The sequence below is a fragment of the Anguilla rostrata genome, chromosome 12, assembly GCF_018555375.3.
Source record: "Anguilla rostrata isolate EN2019 chromosome 12, ASM1855537v3, whole genome shotgun sequence".
Classification (NCBI taxonomy): Eukaryota; Metazoa; Chordata; class Actinopteri; order Anguilliformes; family Anguillidae; genus Anguilla; species Anguilla rostrata.
The window spans coordinates 29,030,394-29,042,587 of NC_057944.1; the positions used below are offsets into that span (position 1 = coordinate 29,030,394).

At 44.8% G+C, this 12,194-nt stretch overlaps 1 long non-coding RNA gene across 1 annotated transcript; it reads left to right on the top strand.

Moving 5' to 3' along the window:
- Positions 1-541: 541 nt before the first annotated feature.
- LOC135236999 (uncharacterized) lies at positions 542-8,369 on the top strand. Its single transcript, XR_010324727.1, has 3 exons — positions 542-2,174; positions 7,085-7,190; positions 8,308-8,369. It is a non-coding gene; the product is annotated as an uncharacterized LOC135236999 (long non-coding RNA).
- Positions 8,370-12,194: the final 3,825 nt, after the last annotated feature.

Genomic DNA, 12,194 nt, shown 5'->3' on the forward strand with positions numbered 1-12,194 from the left:
CCTGCAACACCCCACTCTCCAACCCACACCCTTCCCCATTACCCACATCCTGCAACACCCCACTCTCAAACCCACACCCTTCCCCATTACCCACATCCTGCAACACCCCACTCTCCAACCCACACCCTTCCCCATTACCCACCTGCAACACCCCCCTCCAACCCACACCCTTCCCATTACCACACCTGCAACACCCCCCTCCAACCCAACCTCCACCACACCTGCAACACCCACCTCCAACCCACACCCTCCCCATACCCACATCCTGCAACACCCCACCCCAACCCACACCCTTCCCATACCCACCCCTGCAACAACTTCCAACCCACCCTCCCATTACCCACACCTGCAACACCCACTCCCACCCACACCCTTCCCCATTACCCACATCCTGTAACACCCCACTCTCCAAGCCACACCTTCCCCATTACCCACATCCTGCAACCCCACTCTCAACCCACACCCCTTCCCCATTACCCACATCCTGCACACACCCACTCTCCAACCCACACCCTTCCCCATTACCCACATCCTGCAACACCCCACTCTCCAACCCACACCCTTCCCCATTACCCACACCCTGCAACACCCCACTCTCCAACCCACACCCTTCCCCATTACCCACATCCTGCAACACCCCACTCTCCAACCCACACCCTTCCCCATTACCCACATCCTGCAACACCCCACTCTCCAACCCACACCCTTCCCCATTACCCACATCCTGCAACACCCCACTCTCCAACCCACACCCTTCCCCATTACCCACATCCTGCAACACCCCACTCTCCAACCCATACCTGCCCCAACAACTCCACACCCTGCAACACCCCACCCGCCAAACTACACCCTGCCCCAACTACTCCACACCCTGCAACACCCCACCCTCTGACCCACACCCTGTCCAAACCACCCACTCCAATCCAAAACCTGCACTCCAATCACCACACCCTGCCAAAATACCCACTCCCTCCCACACAAAGCAGGAATGATATTAATAGTTGAGAGGCTGGCTATTGTTCTCATCGTCATGGTTGCTGGTTTATCACACAGAGGTAGCCCCACGGAGGTCCCAGCCTGTGCTGTTATTCCTTGTGTTACATCACCTTTATCATGACTTAGGCTGAACTTTTTCCATCTCATCAAAAAGAAACAGCCTTCTCCCTGATCATGGTTCGGTATGTTTGCACAGGATTAAGTGATGAAGACAAGCTTGTAATCGTATTTCAACATTTCAGACAGTGCTTGGTGATGTTTCTGCCACACCACAAAAAAAACAGATTTAGTCCAAGCATTCCTCAAATCAGTTTTTATTTGGATGTTGTCATATCAAAGCCATAATATGCAAATGCTGGGATAAACATGGGGAATAGCAACTTTAAAGACTTCAGCAGCAACATAAACTCTGTCAAACCAGCCTGGTCAGCCTGCAAAAACACAATGGCAAACACACTGGAGCATCAGCATTCATTTCCAGTACAGCACCATGAGTGAAGTACATATAGTTGAAACCTTATAGTTGCAGCTGAAGCCATACAGATCTGTTTGAATTCCATGGTAATCATCCTACATGCAGTGCCGATGTTGGGGGACATTGGTTTTGCCATTTAAAGAAGCATAGTGAGCATAGAACAATTCAGGTTTAGGTAAATATTCCATATTCCAACATTCTCCAGTGTGTTAACCTGCCCCCCCCCCCCCCCCCCCCAAAACACACACACACACACATACACACAGACACACACAGTTTTCTAAGATGAAAAAGTGTGTGTACGGCTGAAAAATTTTAGTAGGTATTCTTTTATTGAAGAATAGCATGCATGACAATGTAATCATTTAACTTTTTAATCTGAGTACATGTTTTATGTACTTCAATTTAGATCCTAAGCAGGATCTTAATCTCAGGAAGATTTTATCTGAAAGATCGCTTGTTGGTAGTATGCGTGTTCTCTGTTTCTCCAATGGGTGGCGTGTTTCTTTTAGAAGAATTGCCATTATCTGAATATGCTGTGCTGGTTTGCAGTTCATCATATTGTCAGATGGTGGTGCTGTTGTTCTGTATCCATAAAGGCTCTGGGCCATGTTAAAAACCTGTTTCTCTTTGCTTTCTTGCATTCCCCTTCCAGGAGTGCAGTTTCTCTGGGGTGTCTCTGATTCCACATCACATGCAATCGGTAGGACCCAATCAATTTCATCTTAATTTATCCATGGACTTCTGCAACATACCACCTTAAAAAAAAACATTTTCATTTAGGAGATCTTTACGGCTTACAACGCAGTGCATTACTGTAAAGGGCTGGAACTAAATTATCGTCTGATTGAAAGCGCTTGACGACTGCATTAAATCTTTAGGCACTGAGTAATCACATCCACTTTGATTCATTTGAATAATTGAATGTATTTAATGCAGTAAAGGAAAAAGAATTTACACTGAAGGGAGGAAATGCAGTGAGGGTCTGGAACCACAGAAAAGGACGCAGCAACATGCCTAGTGTTAAATCAACTCTCATAGTGTTAAACCCTAACAGCGCTTATATGAATCGCATAAGGACAATATGTACTGTATTAGAACTACTGGATCAGTGTCCACCTCTTGTTGCAGCGCTGTTTAGCATTAGTATTATCAGGGTCTATACTGATCCCTGATCAGGAGGTGGTGACCATAGACATCTATATCTATGGTGGGGACAGCCAGCAAAAGAGCCTGGACCAACGCCCAACCAGCAGTATCTAATGTAAGGAAGCCCCACCACACACAATGAGCTCCATAATGTTGGGGGCAAAGACTTTTTTTTTTTTTGGCACTGGACTGCACCATTTTAGATTTGTAATCAAACAATTCACATGTGGTTATAGTGCAGATTTTAATCCTGTATTAAAGGGTATATATATATATATATATATATATATATATATATATGGTTAAAAATTACAGCACTTTATATAAATAGCCCCCCCCCCCCATTTCAGAGCACCAAAATATTTAGGACAAATGGTTTCACAGCTGTGTATGATTAGTCAGTGTGTTCAATTACGTCCTTAGTTTAAGCATAAGAGAGCTGTCAGTATATACTTTTGATTCCAGGCTTTTGATTTCCTGTGGAGTCTGTTATTGCTGTTTGTCAATATGAGGACCACAGCCATGTCAATAAAAGTAAAGGAAGACATTATGAGGCTGAGAAATAAAAAAAGAAACAAAGACATAGGTCAAACCTCAGGCTTACCAAAATCAACTTTTTGAACATCATTAAGAAGAAAGAGAATGCTGGTGAACTCAGTAATCGCAAAGGGCCTGGTAGGCAAAGGAAGATCTCTACAGTTGACGACAGAAGGATTCTCACCATAATGAAGAAAAATCCTCAAACACCTGTCTGACGAATTAGAAACATTCTTCAGGAGGCAGGCGTAGATGTGTCAATGACTACTGTCCACAGAAGACTTCAGAAACACAACTAGAGAGGCTACACTGCAAGTACTAGTCACAAAAACATGAAGGCCAGGTTTCAGTTTGCTAAGAAGTACAGAGATCGGAGCTGCTGAATTCTGGAAAAAGGTCTAATGCACAACCTCAGGAGCTATTAAAGAAGCTATCGCTTCATACGTGCTGCTTTCTGTCCGCACCCTTCGCACCTGCACCGGCTGTGACTTTACCACTCTTCTGCACACTTCCAAAAGAGGGTTAACCCTTCAGACACACACACACACACACACACACACCTGCAAAAGCACACACAGTCATCTGACCACCACACGCACACACACACACACACACACACACACCTGCAAAAGCACACACAGTCATCTGACCACACACGCATGCACACACACACACTCAGGCACACACACAGAGAAGCCCAGTTCTGAACCACACAGGAAGTCATCAGTGTAGGTAGAAAGTTCCGGGTTACATCAAAGGCGCTTGGCACAGGCCAGGCCTGGGAGTGAGAAGCACTTTGAAGAGACCACCCTGCCTCAGGTTACTGCCCCAGATTATGGCAGGTCACATGCAATACCTGAGGGTTTGCTGAAGAGCATCAAAGAGAGCAGAACCTGTACAATAATGACCAAGTCAGCTGACATACACTAGCTCTTCAGTACGATCGAGCCTGTGTACAGTATCTTCATTATATTGTCATGAAACTACTGATTCACCACAGGTTCTTGGACACATCTTGATTCTCCATAACAGTGTATCTTATATAAATAGCACCTTTAAATTTACAGTGAACATGTCAAAGTGCTTCACACAGGCAATTAATGGCTCATATCTCCACTCAAGCTCCTGTGTATATATCAGCTGGGTCTACCTTTGGTCTGGTATGTAAACTGATCCACCTCGATAGACAGGGACAATCTTTTATTGAAATACCAGATTGTCTGAGTGTGGACCCATTCTCACCCCATATTACACGGGACTTTGAAATGCACACGTAGCAAATTACTGCTTTGTGTCGTAGATGCCAGATCTAGTAATTCTATCTTCAATCTTCAAGCTCCACATTTCTGAAATGACAGATTGGTAAAAAATGGGTCCAACATATTTCTCACCTGTGGCAGCCCACGAGTCTGTAGTGTAGAAATGTGCAGAACTGCTGTAAAATTGCATTTTAAAAGTGGGTAAACTCTTCATTTCCCTGTGAAGTGAGAGGAAAAGGCCAACTGTTATGAGCCATCTCTGCTTAGCACACAAACACCTGATGGAAAAAGGAGAGGAAAATGGGTGGAATGACAGTAAAGTGGAGGAGGTATAGAAAGAAAACAGAAGCTACATAAGGAGTCGGGGAAAGCTTGGTACTGCTACACGCTTTCTGGGTACCTCAGTATAGCTGTGTCCTCTCACACTAACATGATACCATTGACAATTAGACTGATTAAGGTCACAGTTTGGTTTGGATTTTGTTTAGTTACTAAGAGACTGTTAGAAATGAATGTGCAGTGTGTGTACCTCGTTTGTTCAGCATGCTGTGTGTGTGTAAGCCTGTGTATAAATTTAAGTGTGTGTGTGTGTTTGTACACGCGTACGTAAGCGTGTATGCACGTAAGCCTGTGCAGAACTTTAATTGTGCATGAGTGTGTATGTGTGTGTGTGCATAAGCCTGTGTACAACTGTACTGGAGAATGTGTGTGTGTGTGTGTATACATTATGCCTGTGTAGAACTGCAGTGGAGAGTGTGTGAGTGTGTGTGTGTGTGCATATATGCCTGTATATAAATGTGTGTAAGTGCATGTATGCCTGTGTATAAATGTGTTTAAGTGCATGTATGCCTGTGTATAAATGTGTCTTAGTGTGTGTGTGTGTGTGTGTGTGTGTATGCCTGTGTATAAATGTGTGTGCGAGTATGCTTGTGTATGTGTGTGTGTGTGTATGCGTATGCCTATGTATAAGTGTGTGTGCGTGTGTGTGTGTGTGTATTCCTGTGTATAAATGTGTGTGTGTGTGTGTATGCCTGTGTATAAATGTGTGTGTGTGTGTGTGACGCTGTCCCAGGCCCATCTGTCTCCCTGTGGGGCTGGGGGGTGGTATTTTGGGAGGGGTTTGTGTCGTGCCCCTGCTGCTCTGTCCTGCCCCTCACTGATTGATGAGCTCCACTCCCCCTAGGTCACCCAGGTCATGACCTCCCAGCACTGACCCCCCCACAGAGAGTGCTCAATCACCCCCCCACACACACACACCACAACACACCAAAGCACACCTTTCATCCAAATGCAGATAATGCTTCATTCACAGTGATACAGACACGCACACACACACACACACACACATCCTGCTGGCACATTTCAGTGGATTCTATGTTTCTCTCTGTGAAATAATCCTTTTACATTTGTGAACCAATGAAGATGAACCTTGTAAAACGTTTATGCACAAATAAAAGAGGCCATTGTGGATATGCACATGCACACGTACAAATATATGCACTTCTCCCTCTCCCTCTTTATCACTCATAAAATGTACTTATACATACAAAAGTGGAGTTTATGCTCAAGCACTAATCACATGGACAGTAATCATTGTCACTGTGTATTACAAATATGTTGGCCTTATTGCCATATAGTTGTACTGCATTAATATAGTTTTGAACCACCACACATATAGATAATAAAACCCATAAACAGTAATGTTATGAGGAAAAAAGTATTCTTACAGAGTTTCCATTTGTGAATTCTGGCGCAACATTTAAATGCGCAGTAGGGCATATGTTCCCCCCTCTCTCCCTCTCCCCCTCCCCCTCCCCCCTCTCTCTTCCCCATCTCTCGCCTGTTCCCTTGATCAATGAGCAACCGCCAGAGCCACACCTATTAATCAGGGCCTATCGGCTATCTGTCTCCCGAAACAACCAATCACAGACCTCCGACAGCTGGCCCAATGACAAATGGACGTGGGAGGAAGGCAAGGGAGCTGCATATTATCTGATCTTGGCCAGGTCACAGCGCAACTGCACTCATGGGCGATTCAGAACGCTGATTGAAAAACAGACACACACATACACACGTGTACGGGCACACACACACACGCACCAAGGACTCAGCACCACTTAAATATTTGAACCATTCATTCTGTGGCCCTTGCTTGATGTATGTTAGGCCCTTTCTTGGCAGGTTGATGGGTGCAGTTCCTGTCCTCTCCCTACACCCCCTCCTCCCTATTTGTATCCAGGGAGTGTGCTCCATGCCATTTATGGGACCCTGCCCTGGGACAGTGGTTTTTGGGCTGTAAACGAGGGGCAATGATCATTTCCAAATCCAGACTACTTAAGTTCTTTGTTGTACTTGGTGGGACGTTTCTTCAGTCTTTGTGTGCCTTGTAGAAGAGTAGGCTAATAGATTTATAAGAGCAGGTTAATAGGCTTATTCATTATTTTATTGGTTCATGAAGGCAGTTCTTTGGCTATTCATCAGAGATCCTGTTTAAAATTAAATTAAGACCCTCTTTGTGTAATTATGCTTTTTAAGGAAGTACTCCAGTTCCATCAGAAGTGGAAAACAACACTGCAATCATTTTCAGGTGATCAGAGGAATCTCTGGGTTTTGCTGATCTCTCTCTCCTCTCCTTCTCATCCCCTCCTCCTCTTGTCCTTCTCCACAGTTGCCCATCCATCACTGGCATGGCCACCGGAACAGCATCAATCCCTCTGTCAAAGCCCTCACTACCAGGGGCAAATGAAAGAGAGAAAGAGAAGAAGAGAAGAAAGGTAGTGCAAAGTGGGCTTTGGGAAAGATGGACAGAATAGTCCTGGATGGTTTTCTCCTGTAAACATCCCTGTAATTAGGAAGCTATGACGCCACAGAATATGTGCTATATTACCCGGGAATGCATTACACATGCTTTATGCAACACAGCAGGGTGGAATGGAGTGGTTTCAATATGCTGCACTTCTACGCTTCTCATTGTGTGTGTGTGTGTGTGTGTGTGAGAGAGAGAGAGACACTGTGTGTGTGTGTGTGTGTGTGTGTGCGTGCGTGACTTGGATTCTCCTCTAAAACATCTGTGCTGGTGTCTGGCAGATGTTCTGTACATTTTGCCTCATTAATATTCTGTCTAATTTATCTTTTGCTTTGGAGGACCAGAGGTTTACAGATCATCTCTTCCTGTTTCCTGTCTTCACCCAAAGTCAGGCACAACACATCACAGCTCACTTTAGCTCATATAAACACACAAAGTCCATCCAGCATCAACTCAAAGCAACTCAACTACTCACAGGGTCACACCAAGAAGTCAGCTAATACAGAAGGGCCTTCCATACAACCAGCTTTTGCGTATCTGCAGAATTGGCTCCAGTGACAATGAGTTTGACCTCCGGTCAAGTAAACTTACTACAGCGTGGTTATCACAAGTCTGGTGACATTCAGCTCTCAAACAAAGGTGATTCAGAAGTCAAGGCAAATGAGCCAAACCATTTTCCAGTTTATTCAAAACAACATATAATCATGTGAGTCTCAAAATCAAGCACATAGTCAACAAACATGAGCAGATTTTGAACAGTCGCTTTATTGATCATTTTAAACATCCCCCCAAAATTGTTCTCTCAAGATGGATAAACTGGTGACATACACACCAGTAGAGAAACAGAGAAACTCCATTGCCTACATTCTTCTCTAGCTAAGCACAATACAAAATGCATTCATTCCACAACTTCTAAAGTGTACCTTATTAAACAAGTTCTTACCTGCCATTCTGACTGTGTGGTTTATGTTATCACTTCTCAATGTCCCCAACTATATGCTGGTAAAACAAAATGCCTGATCAGTGAAATAATTACAGTTTGAATCACAGAGACGATATGAATTCTCCTTTGTTTGCCATTTCAGGGACTCTAAACACCTCGTGATTTAAAACTCAGCCGCAGAGAGAGCACTGCCACATCGTACGGGTGAGCAACGGCTTCTACAAAGCATTTTTGATTCTGTGTTTCTCATAAGTGTGAATGAGGATCTGGGCCTGTCTTGTTACTTGAAATGCATCCAAATGAGGTCCACCTCTGAAACTTGTTTTACTCCAGTCTGCTGCTTCTATGTTTGTAATGACCAATGTTTAATTTGCACGATGAGGATGTCTCTATATCCAGATGCAGTTTAACATTATAATCATCAATGTTTCAAATGGGTGTTTAGGATATCTATATATTTAGGTGCACTGGTTTTTCTAAACTGATTATTGGCATTTGCCCATTACTTTAATTTATTTCACTGCCACAAATGTCTACAGCCTACAATCAGAGGTTGCCACCAATATTCTAACAAGTCACTCAAATGTCTGAAGAAGAAGTCAGATTTTAGAACAGTGTATGGTCATGCAAGTGACAAGCGGTGATAACAGCATCCGCTGATATGTTTGCTTGACTGCTTTTACACGTACAAATCACTTCTCGTTTTTCTCTTTTGCATTTCTGCAAGAATCGAGGAAGATAACTGCAGTTTTGTCTACCCATTCAGGGCAGCCAGCAGGCAGCATTCGTGTCACTTAGTAAGTATAAAGCAGGGGTGTCAAACTCCAGTCATTGAGGGCCCCAATATTTAGAGGTATTTGTGATTTCCTTTCAATCGGCAGCCAATTACGGCCTGGAGAAAAAGGCATGTGGATTTTTTAGCCAATCAATGACTTAAATGAACCACTGGTGCTGACACCCCCTGAAAACCAGCAAACACTGTGGCCCTCCAGGACTGGAGTCTGATACCTGCGATATAACTGGTCACACAATGACCTTGAAACAACCTGTATCCTATAACTTTATGGACATTCCCCCACAAAGAAAACTTTATGAGGCTGTAAGACTGATAAAGTCAAAAAGGATTCATCACATTTACCTCAAATTACATGGTTTAACTGCCAGAGATAGACAAGAAATGGCACATTTACGAGTTCAGTTTGTTTCTTCTTGAACGTCTGGCCATGCAGTTACAGGAGCAAAGCTTACTGCAGTCTAAAAGCCAGGTGCCTGCATGAGTTCAGCAAATTAAAACCCCTTGCCTTCCGGGTGCCAAAAACAATCATTTTGCTATATCTTCCTGATAACTGGCAGATATAAGTTGAAATATTTTAATTTTTTGACATAATACAAGTGCTTGAATAGCAAAAATATGATACATCATTTCAACTTTTATGCTTGCCTTTTAGTTGTTTGCATTCTAAGCTAGTGACCTGTTTTACTTGCCTGCGTTGTTTGTGGTGGTCAGTTTGAACCTGAGGGCTTCAGACAATCAAAATACAGTTTGCTCATAGCTGATCACCTTCTTTCTACTTTTAAGACTGCAAGGTCCAATTCTTCCAACATCGCTATTGCTAATGCCCCTTCCAGCTATTACTGGTAAGGTTACTAATACTACAAACTCCATCTCCCATTCAAGCAAATGTGATGCGTAACCTGATTGACTTTTATTTAAAATTATTGATATTCCTATTTCAGATGACTCAGGTTGTGTGTCTGAACTTATTTGCGGTACATAATTTATCTGTAGTATACTTTTTTTGTAGTTGCTGTTGACAGCAGTCTAAGCATTTTTCTAATACTTATATGGGACCCCACATCTTATTTTTCTTTTAAGACTAATACCATTGCCTAATTCATCCTCCTGGTATTGCTGGGAAACTAGCATGCATTACCTTTTTTTACACCATCTCGACCTGGGGCCTTGCTAGCTGTCCTCCTGCGTTTGTCTTCCAGTGTGAAATGAGCAATCACATGGTTTTTATTTCAAAGTCACCGCCCCACAGTGTTTGATAAAATACTTCAGGGTTAACATGTCTGCTTTTCCAAGGTGGTGCATTACTGCCAACAAAGGGGGGGAAAGGCATTATCCCCAATGGGGCCCAAAATAGAAGGGCCAGTCCTGGCGGTGGGGCAAATACCCCAAACCTGGCACATCAAACATGGCTAATAACCACAACTTAATGCTAACGCCCTTTTACAAATTTCACCAGTTAATCCTCAAATCCTGAAAACAGAGAATGCACACACAGGGTCTTTATGTAGGAGAGGATCCAGCTACAGGCCAGTCTTCACACCTTCTTCTCCTCTTCTTCAGTCTCTTTCTTTCTCTCTCCCTCCCTGTCTCCCCGCTCACTGTTTTCCTCTCTCCGGAATAGTGACAGGTAGATTAAGGGGCATGATAGATGCCCCCTCTTTCTCTCTCCTCCCTCGCCCCCTCTCTCTCTCCCTCTATCTATCACCGGGCTCTGTAATTGTGGGGCGTCAGGCTGGCACTGTGAGCCCCCATCCATCTCCTTAATAACAAACAGGCAGGGAAACTAATGGTGCCTCGGCGCAGAGTTAATCTCCATCTGTAAAGAGATGGGGGGAGGAGGAGGAGGGGAGTGGGAGAGAGGGAGAGAGGGATGAGGGACAGTGAGGTAAGGAGGAGGGACAGAGAAACAGGGAAGGAGGAGGAGGACGAAGAATAAAAAGTGTGGGGTGGAAATGGCGAAGACCTTCCGAATTTAAGCAAGTTGAGGAAACAGACAAAACAGGAAGACATTACAATAACTGGAACAGAGTTAATAACAGAGAGAGAAAGAGAGACAGAGAGAGAGAAATGGAGGTAGATGATACCGATGAAAGGAAAAGTAGATGGAGGGATGAAGGGGGACATGGAAAGAAAAAGGCAGGGGAGATTTATGAGCAGGCTGCTAGACGTCCCAGAAACTGGAGAGGCACGTGCTCATAAAAAAGCACTCTCCGTTTCAAACCCCCCCAACACACACACACACACGGACACATACATGAACACACACACACACACACACACACACACACACACACACACATGCACATACACCTACATGCAAAAACACACACACACACACACGGACACATACATGAACACACACACACACGCACACGGACACATACACGAACACACTCACACAAACACATGCACATGCACATACACCTACATGCAAAAACACACACACACACACACACACGCACATACACCTACACACACACACACACACACACGCACATACACCTACACACACACACACACACAAACACGCCCGCCTTTAATCCCCCGTCTCTTTTTCAGGGAGCGGCGCTCTGTGACAGGCGGCCCCTCCGCTCTGATCTCCCCGCCGGGCCTGGCGGGGGCTCGGCGAGGGGTCACGGCGGCCATGTTACCTTTATGGCCGAGTCAATGGTGTCAACTAGCGCGGCGCGCCGGGGTGCTAGCGGCGGGGCGAGCGCGGCGGGGCGAGCGCGGCGTCGCTCCGAGGCTCACCCCTTCCGAGGGGGGACCCGGTCACAGCGCACTCCTCAGCCGCTCGTCAGAACGGACCAGCTGGGGTGACGCGTCCGAACGGCCAGGCCCCGCTTCCTCTCCCCCTCGCGGGCGTCAGCGCCGAACCTGTCGATCTGCCGCTGGCGAGCGGACCCCAAAGCCAGCCGCTCATCTCAGCGCGCGCTCAGCTCATGCGTTTGTCACCGTCACCTGATCACACGTCCTGGCTTATATTTTTAACTTTCTTACGCTGTTTATTTCTTGATTAGCACTTTAAGGGAAAATCTAGAACATTGCCATTGATTCATGTTAGTTACAGTGCAAAACTTACGACATGTAGTCCAAAATAGCCCAATAGATTGTAACCCTCCAGCAGCTAACTTGAATGTGTTAACCCATTCTGACAAAAAATTACTAGAAAATTTTAATTTTTTGACAAAAATTTAAAGAAAAGTTTTGGCCTGTGACATCACACATTATTC